Genomic DNA, 14,173 nt, shown 5'->3' on the forward strand with positions numbered 1-14,173 from the left:
GCGCCTCCGTAACCCGAGATAAGATCTATATATCTATAGCCCAAAATCTATTCATGTGTTGAATATAGGCCTCTCCCATTTATCTCTGTCTTATGTTTGTCTTTTCCACATTGGACCTGCGCTTTGCTCAATGTCATCTTTCCATCTCATTTGCGGTCGACCTTTTGACCTTTTTGCAGTATATGGTCTCCAGCGGCCAATTTCTTTATTCCATCTTCCATCCTGATATCTTTCGTTATGCCCAGCCCATTTCCATTTTAATTTCAATGCATGTTCGACAGCGTCTGTTGTTTCGGTTTTGCATCTTATCCACTCGTTCCTCTTTTTATCTCTCAACGATATTCCCAACATTTGTCTTTCCATAACTCTTTGAGTTTTCTTTATTCTATCTAAGTTGCTCTTGGTACACGTCCACGTCTGGGCACCATGTCAGAACAGGTAAGACGCATGCATTAAATACCTTCGTTCTTAATTTTAAAGGTATTTTTTGGTTTTTGATAGTATATGAGAGTTTTTCGAATGCAACCCAGCCCATTCTTATTCTTCTGGTTATTTCTTTAGTCTGTTTACTTTTCTCTGCTCTGATAGCTTGTCCTAAGTAAATGTATTCTTGGACGTGTTCTATGTTTGTTCCACCTATGGTAATTACTGATCTGTCTTCTGTATTAGTCATTATTTTAGTTTTCTTTAGATTCATTTTTAGTCCTTTCTCAATAGATGTTTTTTCTAGGTCTGAAATCATTATTCGTAGTTGTTCCATAGTTATTGCTATCAGGAGTACATACTCGGCGAAATTTAGATGATTTAAATATTTCCCGTTTATACAAATCCCTTTATTGTCCCAGTCTATAGATTTAAAAATGTCTTCCAACGCCAGAGTAAATAGTTTGGGTGAGATTGTATCCCCTGTATCCCCGAGATAAAATAAACACCATATTACGCAGGTCCCCTAGTAAAATACTAAATTATTGGATTTCGCATTTTTAAGTGCTAATGAGTTATGTTAACTTTAAATTGTTTTCATTAATTTTATAGTTATATTTTCATTAAACTATCAATTTTTTGGAATTGATTAAAATGTTCACAAGAAGTTCAGGCGTCCAATCAATTGAAATAGGTTAAATAAAATAAATATAACCACATATATTGAATTGGATTATAGAGACATTATAAATCTCACATAATATTATTTATTCTGAGTAGTGTTGGATCAGATAACAGCGAAACTACAGGATAACATTCCCTGGTGTTTAATGTACGCTGATGCTCTAGTAGGAAATAGAGAAAGCGATTTGGAACAAATAGTGGAAGTGTGGAAACAACCTCTAGAGAAAAAAGATTTAAAACTTAGTAGCACAAAAACAGACTACTTGGAATGTTTATTTAAAGATGGAGATATTACACATAAAATGATACGTATGGATAGTGAAATAATTGTGAAAGGTAATAGTTTTAAATATGTAGTGTCGGTATTACAGAGTAATGGGGAAGTGTAAGGAGGTGCATGCAGTAGAATTAGGGTTGATGTGCGACAGATAAATTTCTATGAAGCTAAAGGGAAAATTCTATAAAACAGCCATAAGACCAGATGTGATGTACGGAACTGAATGTTAAAAGAGTTAAAAAAAAAAAGAGGAACAACAAATGCATCTGGCGGAAATGAGAATGCTTGAATGGATGAGTGAAGTGACAAAATTATGGAAAAATATAATTAAAGACCCGCATAGGAATGAAGAGAAAAGGCATGATAATGATAATCATGATAATGATAATGATAATGATAATCATAATGACGTATAATCTAAATCTCTAGAGTATTTTTTGATAAGCTGCATATTTTTCTTACTTCTACTCTTGCATAAAAAACCAGAAAACACTATCTCGTCTGAACTATTTGCCCTCGAAGACATTTTGTATAAATTAAAATGGAACAGAAAGTATAAACATCGATCGAATAGAGTTCAATCACAACAGTTTTGCTGATGATATAGCTGTAATAGCAAATAATATCCTAGTGTGAAAGAAATGTTACAACTAACTGAAATATCCGAAACAATAGGCTTACAAACGCAGTGTTACAATGGAAAATAATGAGCCAAGAATCCACAAGGAGGAAAAAGTAAAGGAAGCATTAAGGAAATTTAAAAATAGAAAATCAACAGGAGAAAACACAATACCAAACGAACTACCAAATTACGGAAGACCAAATCTGACCAAACAACTATTAAAACTAATCCAAAAAATAATAGAACAAAACAGAATCATTCAAGAATGGAGATCAAGCATCCTAATACCTCTCTTCAAAAAGGTACAGAAATGACTTAGAAAATTACAGAGGAATTAATTTATTAAACCAAACCAAAGTGATAACAAATAAACAGAATGAAATTATAACACTAGCAGAAGAACAAGGTTTTAGGCCGGGAAGATCATGCAGCGACGCTATATTTATAATGAGGCAAGTGCAAGAGAAATCATTAGAATACAACAAACAGGCATATTGTTGTACGCAAGAGAGATACCTGTAAGAATAATCAAAACGATTGAAAATATCTACCAAAACAACGCAATAAAATTAAAAGTAGAAGAAGAACTAACCGACCCTATTGAAGCTGGCAATGGGATAAGATAGGAAGATTTCCAGAGTACTCTATGGTTCAACCTGATTATGGATGAAATAATAAAAAAAGTAAGAACTAAAAAAGGATACCCAATGGACGCAATACTATTCTCCCAAAGTGAAGACGATTTACAATGTATGCTGCACCAAATTAATATAACCTCCAGAACATTTAACATGTTAATTTCCCCAAAAAAGACAAAATGCATGGTTACAACAACAAATTTACTAAGATGTAAATTGGAGCTGGAAGCACAGATAATAGAACAAGTGATGGAGTTTAAATATCTAGGCATTACATTATCTAGCTCCGGAAAGCTCGAAACTGAAGTGAAAGATCAAGTGAATAGAGCAATATTAGAAACAGCACAGATGAAAACACTTGGAAAAATTGATAGTAAGACACTATGGGACAGAGCTAGAAATACAGATATACGACGTAGATGCAAGGTGGAGAACATTAAGAACTGGATAAAAAATAGAAGAATAGAATGGAACGATCATATAAGTCAATTACAACAAAAAGAGTAGTAAAGACGGCAAGACACGGTCCCCCAATAAGGAGACGATCAGTAGGAAGACCACGAAAACGATGGAACGACAACTTATTGGAGGTAGATTGAAAAACAGACAGAGTCATGTCTACCTAAAAAGAAGCAGAAGAAGAAGAAGACTATGTATACTTAGGTCATGTTTTGTGATTTGACTTTCATAGGAAAATCAAGTCACGATGCTCAAATAAAAAGAAAAACACAATTAACATGGGTCGCTTTTGGTAAGTTGGCACACATTCTGAAAAAAAAAAACTAAACTAAAGAGAAGAACAGTATACAATAGTTGTATGCCCCGGTTATAAAGTCTATTAAAAAAACTGGAAACAACACAAAAACACAACACAACGTGGAACGAAATATGAATGGAGAATTACTTACTAAAAAAAATCCGACGTACAAAAATAAGATGAAGAACTCAAAAAAGTCAGGGACATCGTGAAGAAGTTGGTAAAAAGAAAATGGCGAAAGAGTAGTAATGGCGGCGGGCAAACAGTAGGTGAAATTGACACAGTACAGACAACGATGGTGGCAATTGGAAGACGCTTACCAGGAGTAGATTGGTAAAGGTTAATAAAGAGGAAGATAGTTAGTTACCTATACCAATGAATTGTTACATAAAACTGAACAAAAAAATATGATCGAAGATGTTAGGATAATTCTTACTATGAAGCAAAAACTTTTTGTAAAATGGTATAAAATTTTTTATAGTTGCCACTCAGTGCGTAAGGTGCCTTTTTCGTGCTGGGAAATTGTACGGTCCCTTAAAAAATAAAATCCCTAATCATCGACCTATAATTATAATGTTTGTTACTCTAATTATGTAATTTAAGGGTCATCTGACCTCAGTATGTGGCTAGTTCCCATTATTTTATAGACATCGTTCACTGATGATCTGATAGGATCAAAAACGTTCCGAAAATTTATAAATCCATTTTGGATAATTTTAAAATTTTGTAAAAAATTTTATACAATTTTACATCAGAAATTTTTACTTCATTGTAAGTTTCTTTCAACTATGGTATACAGCCAATCACTAGGAATTTCCCTTTTAAATTTTATGTTGTAATAATTCGTGAGAGAAAGAGTAAAGTCTTAGAGGAAGCGAAATAAAAGTTACACTTCACCAGAAACATCCAATACATAGATTCTAGGACAATAATGACAATAGTGAGAAAATAAGATTTAAAATGTTGCCATGTAAATGTCAAATAACAATATCTACTAAAAATCAAAATTTGCATAAATAATAATGAACCTTACCTTTTTTGTGTATTTAAATATTTTTTCCTTGTTTATTTTTAAATAACACCTACAAACTACGCCAATAAAGGTAATGTCACCCTTTCTAAACGACTTAACTGACCTTTTGTGCGTTATTTTGCACCCATGCACCCTCTACGAACTTGTGCTAACTCACATAATATAATAAAAGACTTCCAGACTCCAGAACGACAGGCGCCTGCTAGTCGCCCATCCCCATATCAACGGTAACGACGCAGTTCCAATCGTTCATACGTTTCGAATAAACAACTTTTTTTCTATTACATATTTTAAAACTATACGTATAAATTTTTAATTTCATTTATTTGAAGTCAATATATGACCTTGTTGGATTTAATTTTTATTGTATACAAGGAAAGATGGAAAAATAAAAGAAAAATTAAAACCATTTTTTATCTTCAAATAGTATCGCTCGATAAAGAAGTACCTTCCTATGTTGTGTGACTTTTAAAGTCGCACAAGTAAGTCTCATGTCGCTTGTGTGTACAAAAAAAGTATTTATTATTAAGCACGTAAACTTTTTATCAAAGTTAGATTGAAAATTCGATAAAAGTGGAAGATTCCGAAAGCGAGCTTGAGGAACAATGAGTAGATCGAATTTTCATTCTATTCGAGTAACGTACTGATGTTTTCTGCACATCCAGAAAGTATAAATTTCAAAAGGGATTGATTAGTAAACGCAGTTTAAAAGTGAAATAACAGGAAGAAAGTTGACTGATAATAATTGAGATTCGGTAAATCAAGAAATTAGTTTGAAAATTTGTTCGATGTTTCAAAGAAATTTCTATCAATTTTTCTGCTAATTAAAAAAACTTTTAGCCTCCATGCCATTCTAATATTATATTATCTATCACTGTATGTATGAGGTGGCCAAATAGTGGTGCTTGTATTATTGACAACCATATGGTATACCACTCAGGAAATGATGACGGTCAAAATATGTATTGGGATGGAGTAATCGTATCTCCTCAATTACGTCAATATGTTACAAATAATTTTATTAAAAAATCCTTTATAAAAGGTATATAATTTAAAAACCCCAATCGGGCTATATCACAAAACGTTTTCGGAATCCATATTCCATCATAAGTGCACCTAAAAAGTATATAACCAATTTAAAAGAACGTGAGATTTAAATTTTGACCAAGGTTAATACAAAATGTGGTTAATACTTACTAGATGGGTATACATGTATTGAGCCACTAAATATGTGGGAAAAACCCGTTAAAAATTGTTTTTTAAATTTGGTTTACATTATATTGTTACGATAAATATTATGACGCATAAAACTGTAAATATATTGTTTCTAATTCTTTTCTATTCTAGTGATTTCGTCGCTCAGTTGAAAGACCTGTTTGCCAACCTGAATTCTGATGAGTCACCCACGATTCGAAATTTCCAGAAGCAGACCGAATAAAACCAGTATAAGCGACCTTCGGCTCTTCAATGGGAAATCGCCGCAATTCTCGAATAACGGCATTTTATATTTAAAGAGGAATTTTGTTGTAAACAGTTAGTTAGTTTTTGAATATCGAGTTAGTTTGAGTCCGAAAATATAATTATACGCGGAAATAAATATAGATAAATATTGTGAAATAAATTAGTAATAAAGACGTTAATAAATTTGTGAATGTTATAAATAGAACCTTTGATATAGAATAAATATAGACAATATTTATCCTATATCAAGGATAGGATAAAAATAGAATAAATAAAGACAATAAATTAGATTAATAATAAAAATATAACAATATGGTGATACATTCTATGATGATAAAGTAACCAGTAGATTTGGTAACATGGCGACGTATGACTCCACGTGAAGTTGCTGGTCCTGAGACGATGTGTCTACGAGGACTTGATGATAGTAACTGATTTGAATGACCATCTTGACAAGGTATAACGGAAGTCCGAACAAAGCAGTCAGTGTAACTTTATGTGTTAGTCCAATTAAGACAGAAGCCAACGCTATTTAAAAATTGAAAAAGTTGAAATTAAAATAATGTAACAAGAACAACCATCAATGTTGTTGTTTTAAGTTGTTAATTTGTCCTGAATTTATTTTTAAGAACATGGTGGAAAATGTTTTATTAATTATTGCATGTGGTGAGAAAATTGTGTGAGTATTGTTAGGCAACCAACTATACATACGTCTTACAGTAGTGTGAATTAGAGGTTCTAATATAAGGCCCCTTATGTTTTCTCAACATTTGGTACCTGGATGGTACCAAATGTTGAGAATATCAGTCAGAAATATATATACTATCACCCTTGCTGTTTAATATATACTCCGAGGAAATCTTTCAAGAAACAGTAGAGGATGTTACTAGAGGAAGCCGGAATTCGAATTAACGGAGAATGTATCAATAACATCAGATACGCTGATAACACGGTGGTATTAGCTGACAATTATGAAGATCTCTAGAAGTTAATCAATAGAATCACAGAAGTGGGTTAGAGATATGGACTTTCACTGAACATTAAGAAAACAAAATGTATGATGATCTCTAAGAAGGAAGGGACAGCAAACTGAAAGAATCGGTGTGAATGGTTAACCAATAAAAAGATCAAAAGGTCAACTGGTCCGGTGTCGTCTGACAGACGATTTCATATTTTTAATTATATATTATTGGAAATTGGCACCGCCCACAGGCAAGTCCTTAAACTATTAGAGTTTGACAAGTGGATGTATTTGCGACAAGTTTCTCTCAGTTCCTAAAAAGTTATCGCAACAATTAAGTCGATAGTAGTTCCTCAGACGACGCCGGACTGTTGGTGTGACTGTTTTGTGGGTCGTGCATTTTTAGAAATTATGGCCGGACCATCAAAACGAGTGCGTTTCGGCTATGACGATTATAAGACAACTCTTTTAAAGTGGTACAATGAGGAATGTGATGTAGACGATATTTTGGAAGACCATAACATTGAATCTGAACACGATACATGTTCGGAATTTTCTGATTCTGACGAGCTTGCAGATTGTGATGAATTAGTAGTAAGTGATAGTGACAAAACCTATGTTTACAGTAAAAATCGACACAGGTGGTGTACGTCAGAAGTTATCCCCTCATCTAGAATACGTAAACACAACATTGTCATAAAAGTGTCAATTCTAAAAACAAAGGCAAAAATGCTCGGCGAGGCTGCAATACCCTTGGAATATGTTGTTTAGTGATAACATTCTACAACATATTGAGCAGAATAAAACACAAAATTACGATCAATGCGTGAGAAATATTCTGCTAGTTTTATCCATCATCTTAGAGAAATGGATGTTATTGAGTTTAGAGCATTTTTGGAACTCCTTGTTTACACTGCCATTTTCAACTCCAGTTACGAAAATATAGACCGTTTATTTGCAACAGATGGACATGACAGAGAAATCTTCAAAGCAGTCATGAGCAAAAAAAGATTTGCTGTTCTTTTACTTGCTATCCGATTCGACAATCCTGAAGACAGGAAGGAACGCAAAAAACAAGATCCAACTGCAGCTATTTCATTTATATTCAATACATTTATAGAAAATTGTCAAAGTGTATACGGACTTGGTCAATCTTCCACAATTGATGAAATGCTTGTAAGTTTTGCCGGTTTAAAATGTACATGCCTAACAAACCGGCTAAATACGGACTCAAAATACAGTGTCTTACGAATGTACGTAAATAGTTACGCAATATCTACAGTGGAAAAGACTTAGATGGATTTTGTAACAGTGACGAGTACAAAATTTTTTTAAAGACTACACAAGCTGCGTTGCGCTTAGCTGAACCGCTTTTTGGTAGCAACCGAAATATCACAACTGATAATTGGTACTTTTCTGTTCAATTAGTGGATATTTTACGAACGAAAAACTTGACTTATGTGGGCACACTTAAAAAAAAATAAGGCTGAAATACCTCCATCTTTTCTGCCCAACAGAAACAGACCTGAAGGGTCAACAATTTATGGATTTATGTATCATCTATGTATCATATGGACAATCTCATGTAGGAAAAGTGGGAAAGGCTACAGTACTTATATCTTCAATGCATAGAAGACAGTGATCCCTCTACTGAAAAACCAGAATTTATTTCTTATTATAATGAGAATAAGGGAGGTGTAGATTGCCTAGATGAGAAATGCTCCAAAAGCACCTCAAACCGTCGAACCCGAAGATGACCCTTAACATTTTTTTCCGCATATTGGACATTTCTATAGCAAATTCATATGTTATACATCAGTGTTACAAAAACAATCCAGTAATAAAAGAAAAAAGTGTTTTTGCTTTGGAGTTGGCTATGCAGTTACTGCAAGATCACATGAAAAGACGAATAACAATGACGAACATTCCACGTCAATTGGAGTTCAAGAAGAAACAAAAATACAAGGAGACGGATGTTCTTATTTTGGAAAAATGAAAGATTTGCAGTTTGTGTCCAAGTAGAAATCGCAGGATGACAAAATACCTGTGCTTGCGTTGCAAAAAGCCTGTTTGTTTGGGATGTACAAAACAACTATGTAAAAATTGCATATAAAAATGCTAAAGTTTGACTGATGCTGGAAACAATTATTTTTGATCGATTTTTATTTCACCTAGTTTTTGTTTAGTGCGCAGTTTGAACATTTATCCTAGGAATACATTTTTTTTCGTAGTGTTTTTTATATTTTTTATAATTACTTTACAAAACAATGTACTTTTTCACAAAGATTTGTATGGATGTCAGTTTTATTTTAATATTTTTTTCGTAACTCAAATAATGCCCAAATCTATTACGTCCACTTTTATACAAATATATCAGGGTATGTTTGTAACATTTTTTCTTAATAAAAAAATTATTTTTTAGTGTTGTTTTGCTTTCTTGAAAACAGTAGTTTCGCAGACTACGCCGGACCAGTTACGCTACTGCTACAGTACCGGACCAGTTAAGGGTTATAATATAAACCTACCTTGGTACAAACGTCAATGAAAATTGGGACCATTCCCTAGAAATAAAATGTAGGATAGAGAAAACAAGATCTGCATTTTATACAAATGGTTAATCTATTCAAACGCCATGATTTATCAGTACCCATAAAAATAGGTTACTACGATGTTATATCTTTCCTATACTATTGTACGGAGGTGAGTCGTGGACTCTCACAGACGCTACCTGCAAGAAAATTGATGCTTTTGAAATATGGCTTTATTGTGGAATCCTTAAGATATCCTATACCGAGCACGCTACTAACCAGGACGTTTTATTAAGAATGCAAAAAGGAAAATAGTTGCTAACTACAATAAAAACAGCCAAAATCGAATACCGCGGTCACATCATGAGGAACAGCGAAAGATATGGGTTGCTGCAATTAATTCTACAAGGAAAAGTAGAACGACCAGGAAGGCGAAGAATTTCCTGGCTGAAAAATCTATTTACGTGGTTCAACACAACAACCATAAATCTTTTCAGAGCAGCAGTTTGCAAAATAGAGATTGCCATTATGGTCGTTAACATCTGAAACGGATAGGAACTACAAGAAGAAGAAAAAAAGCTGCAATCCTCTTCCATTGTCTGAAACAATTGCTTTCCTTTTTTTATTTTTAATTTATTTTTAGTATTGTTGTAATTTTACCACTAATGATTCTATTATTTTTATTGCCTCTTTTATGGTATTTTTCTATATTTTTCTTACAATTTTCAATACTTCTGGTAATCTCTATTGATTTCTAATTCTCTTCCAAAAATTTATCGTACATACTTTGTTTTTTTTTCTCATTAAAATTTAAAATCTAGTTTTCACCAAAGTTATCTATCTAAAGTGATCAATTAAATTACTTGATGCAGCTGCTCTAATAATAGGTTTAATAGATCTTTTACCGATAAATGCAATAATGTGACTGGACTAAATGTCTGGCGAAAAAAATATTTATATAGACTTATTGAATCATAATTCTAGGAGTAATTACACTACTCTTAGAATAAATTAAGGCCAATAATAGAATTGGTCGTCTAGCCTCTAGTTCGTTTGTGCCAATCTAACATTAGCGTATCAATCTGGACAGATATATCCCACGTGTGGGGAAACATTGATGCAAGTGCAGATTTGGTAAATGTTAAGAAAACGCGTTTGAAGTTTTAACTAATCAGTCCATCTTCAGTAATGATAAAAAGGAACATCCATAAACTACGTCATAAAAAAGAAGTATGCTTATTACACGTTGGTATACGACATGAGGGAGAGAGGCATGAGTGTACATCCGACATCGTTTGGTGTATTTCAATTTGTCGCTATTGTCTAAGCTTAAGTTATAAATAAGTAATTTTTCAGGGAGGGCGAAAAACTTATAGCTTTGCTCTAAAAAAGGATAATGAGTTCTAATCAATGTTATGCAATATTGTTCCAAACATGAGATTAAAACACTTATTTCAGTTAGTTTAGCTAAAAATAGTTTAAAAAATTGATTTTGCTTTGGCAATAAGACCTTTTGCACGAACGCAGTGGAAATAAGTCGTTTTGCATGTAAAATGTTGTGGATATAAGATGATTTGCATGTGAACAAAGTAAAAAAGCAATAAAGTAAATTAAATGAACAATGGTTTTCTAAATGAATTTCTATTTTTGTAAAATAATAATATAGCCCTTACAAATGACAAACATTATCAAAATAGATAGTTAATGCAACAAACACATAGTTTTTTTTAAATATGGAAGTCGCAGCGCTCATCGTCGGGACAGTCACTCATTACTTCCTGCTCCTCACCAGCAGCTGCTATAGTGGATTCATCAATAATCAAACTTTTGTACCAACCAAGGCGTGGGTCAGAAAAACACTTTTTTCAAAAATTTGAGACATCTTTTTCTTTTATTTGGTTAACAAATGGGAAAGTTTTTCCAGTCTCACTTGTCTAAGATTCTTTTTCCCTTTCTTTATCAAAGACTCTTTTCCTTCATACTTGTAGTTTTTCTAGCCTCTTACCAACACAATATTTTTGTAAGACTTCCCTTTTTCCTTTTTTGGATTTGTTTAATTTCTTCTTGTGTACGGTAGCATATTTCAATTCTCTTCAGTTCACTGATTGATTGGATGTCCTTTTAGTATTTACTTAGCTTCTTAGTATGAAGAAGTGGCAAATCTTCTCCTTATGCTCTTACCTTGCCTTTACCACTGTAGATGTCACGGTATTCCTGTTACATTAAAATTATGGGTTTTTCCGCAACTGCTTTTTTGCTCTTCCAAAAACACGGTCAGTAGGTAAAAAACTAGTCCCGCGTACAGCAAAATACAATAAAATCCTTTAGATTGATCTTTTATGTGTTTCCAAAAAATGAATCAGTGTTCTCAGGACAATGTTATTTTTATTTTAAGAAACACAACGATCGCTAAACAAACTTAGTACAGAACAGCCCTAAAAATCAGCTTATTTCAAATAGTTAAAGAAAGCCGATGATATTTCCACACTGGCTTTTCCTGTCTGCTTCTCTGTACAAGTGTAGAATATCTGGTTTTGAGTTTTTTGATCAGTAATACAAAAGTTATAAAACCATATTTGTCTCGCATGATAAGCTTCGTGAATTGGGCTTTTCGTTTGTGGCTGAATTTGTTGAAGATCAAAGCAAAGGCTAACAGAATGAGAAACAATTATTTCTATGTACTATCTATCCATTTCTATATACTGTTAAACGCCTTTGCTCTTCTTGAATTCTCTGAATGATTCTCAACCATTCAGCAGACTGTGCTGGTGCACTTTTAATTTGTTCTTCGAGAAGGCAGCACGTACTGTAAGTATCAGAGGCAGTTAATATTTTACTTGGTTTACTTATACTTAACTAACTACTCAGATATAATCTTTTGGACTCTTATCTTCTGTAATGTGTTTCAGTTCCTCTGAACTTTCCTTCTTTAAATATTATTCTTTGTAGAGTCACCTCTTTTTTTCCCTTAACAGCAAACCTAAAATCACTTTGTTGGCTATGTTTTTATTGTAGTTTCTCAAATACCAATAACAGTGCGGAAAAGCTTTATATATATACAGAAGTTTTAGCACCAGAGACAGTTGTATCAAGTACTTTCGCCCAGTTCCAAGATTTTTCTTTTTGTTTTTGTTTACCGACCTAGGCCTATGTCTTTTGATTTGTGTTGTATGAATCATACTGGCAATTATATTGTCTTGTCTTTTCGTGGCTGGAACCTTATAAAACTCTTTTTTGAAAGCGTTGATGTAAATTACCATACCTGGTAATTTGTTCACTTTTCCTTTTTCTTCCTGTAACTCTTTTCTTTCTAGTCCCTTCATTTCTTTCACCAAGAATTACACTTCCATCTGGTTCTTCCATTCATCATCATCATCATTTAACCCGGATCTATCCACTGCTGGATATAGGTCTCCCTCAGTCTTTTCCATGTATTTCGGTTTTGTGCTGTTTGCATCCAATTTTTGTCGATCCGTTTTATGTCATCAGACCATCTTGTTGGTGGACGACCTCTACTTCGATGTGCTTCTTGTCTCGGTCTCCACTGTATTATTCGCTGTGTCCATCTGTTATCCGACATTCTAGCTATGTGCCCCGCCCAGTGCCACTTAAGGGTCATAATTCTTTCTATGGCATCTGTCACTCCTGTTCTCCGTCTTATTTCCTTGTTCGTGATCCGATCCCTACGAGAAATGCCTAACATCGATCGTTCCATGGCTCTTTGGGCAACACAAATTTTATTTCTTACTTTCTTGGTTAGTGTTAATGTGTCTGCACCATATGTAAGTACTGGCAACACGCACTGATTAAAGACTTTTCTTTTAAGACACATAGGCAGTTCTGATTTAAGAACATAGCTTAGCTTGCCGAATGCCACCCAAGTGAGTCCTATGCGGCGGCTTAGTTCGCACGTTTGATTATCTCTTCCTATGCGTATCTCATGTCCTAAGTACTTATATGAGGTGGTTTCTTCAATATGCATGCCATTTACTGAAATCTTTTCGCTTAACACAAGATTTGTCATGATTTGTGTTTTTGTGTGGTTGATTTTTAATCCTACTCGTAGGGAGGCTAGGTATAGTTTCTCCAGTTGCGATGCTGCATCATCGATTCTGTCAGCAAAAAGGACAATATCGTCAGCAAATCTCAAATGACTAAGCATTTATCCATTGACATTAATTCCTTTTTCACTCAGATTTGCGTCCTTAAACATATGCTTTAATAATGTTGTAAACAATTTTGGCGAAATTGTGTCTCCCTGTCGCACTCCCCGTTTTATTTTAAATACGTTGGTCTTTTTATCTGCCAGTTTCACACTTGCTGTCCCATTTTGATAGATGTATTTTATCATGTTTATATAGCGATGATCTATACGGCTCTCTGTTAAGGCTTTTAACATCTTTTGATGACTTATTGGTGATGGTTCTTCCATTATCCTTTAAATAATAAAGTAATTACCAATTGTTTTTAAATACTTTGACAATAAACCTCCACATATCCTTAAATTTGTAAGACTCACTGGGTCAGATGAGTGGCAGTTGCAAGTGATCTCAAGAAAATGTCAAGAAATTGAATGAAAAGTGCTCAAGATAGAACACAATGGACAAAAATGACGGAGGCCTATGTCCAGCAGTGGACGCAAAGGGCTGGGTAATGATGATGAAAGAACTCATGATAAAAGCATTTTTTGAAACTATACACAATAATCACTTTGATCCAGTATTATACACTGATGCTTCCAAAAGTGATTTGGAGTTGAGCTGTTCGGTCACCTCTAAAAACAACCTAA

The sequence above is a fragment of the Diabrotica undecimpunctata genome, chromosome 3 (assembly GCF_040954645.1).
Source record: "Diabrotica undecimpunctata isolate CICGRU chromosome 3, icDiaUnde3, whole genome shotgun sequence".
In the NCBI taxonomy this organism is placed as follows: Eukaryota; Metazoa; Arthropoda; class Insecta; order Coleoptera; family Chrysomelidae; genus Diabrotica; species Diabrotica undecimpunctata.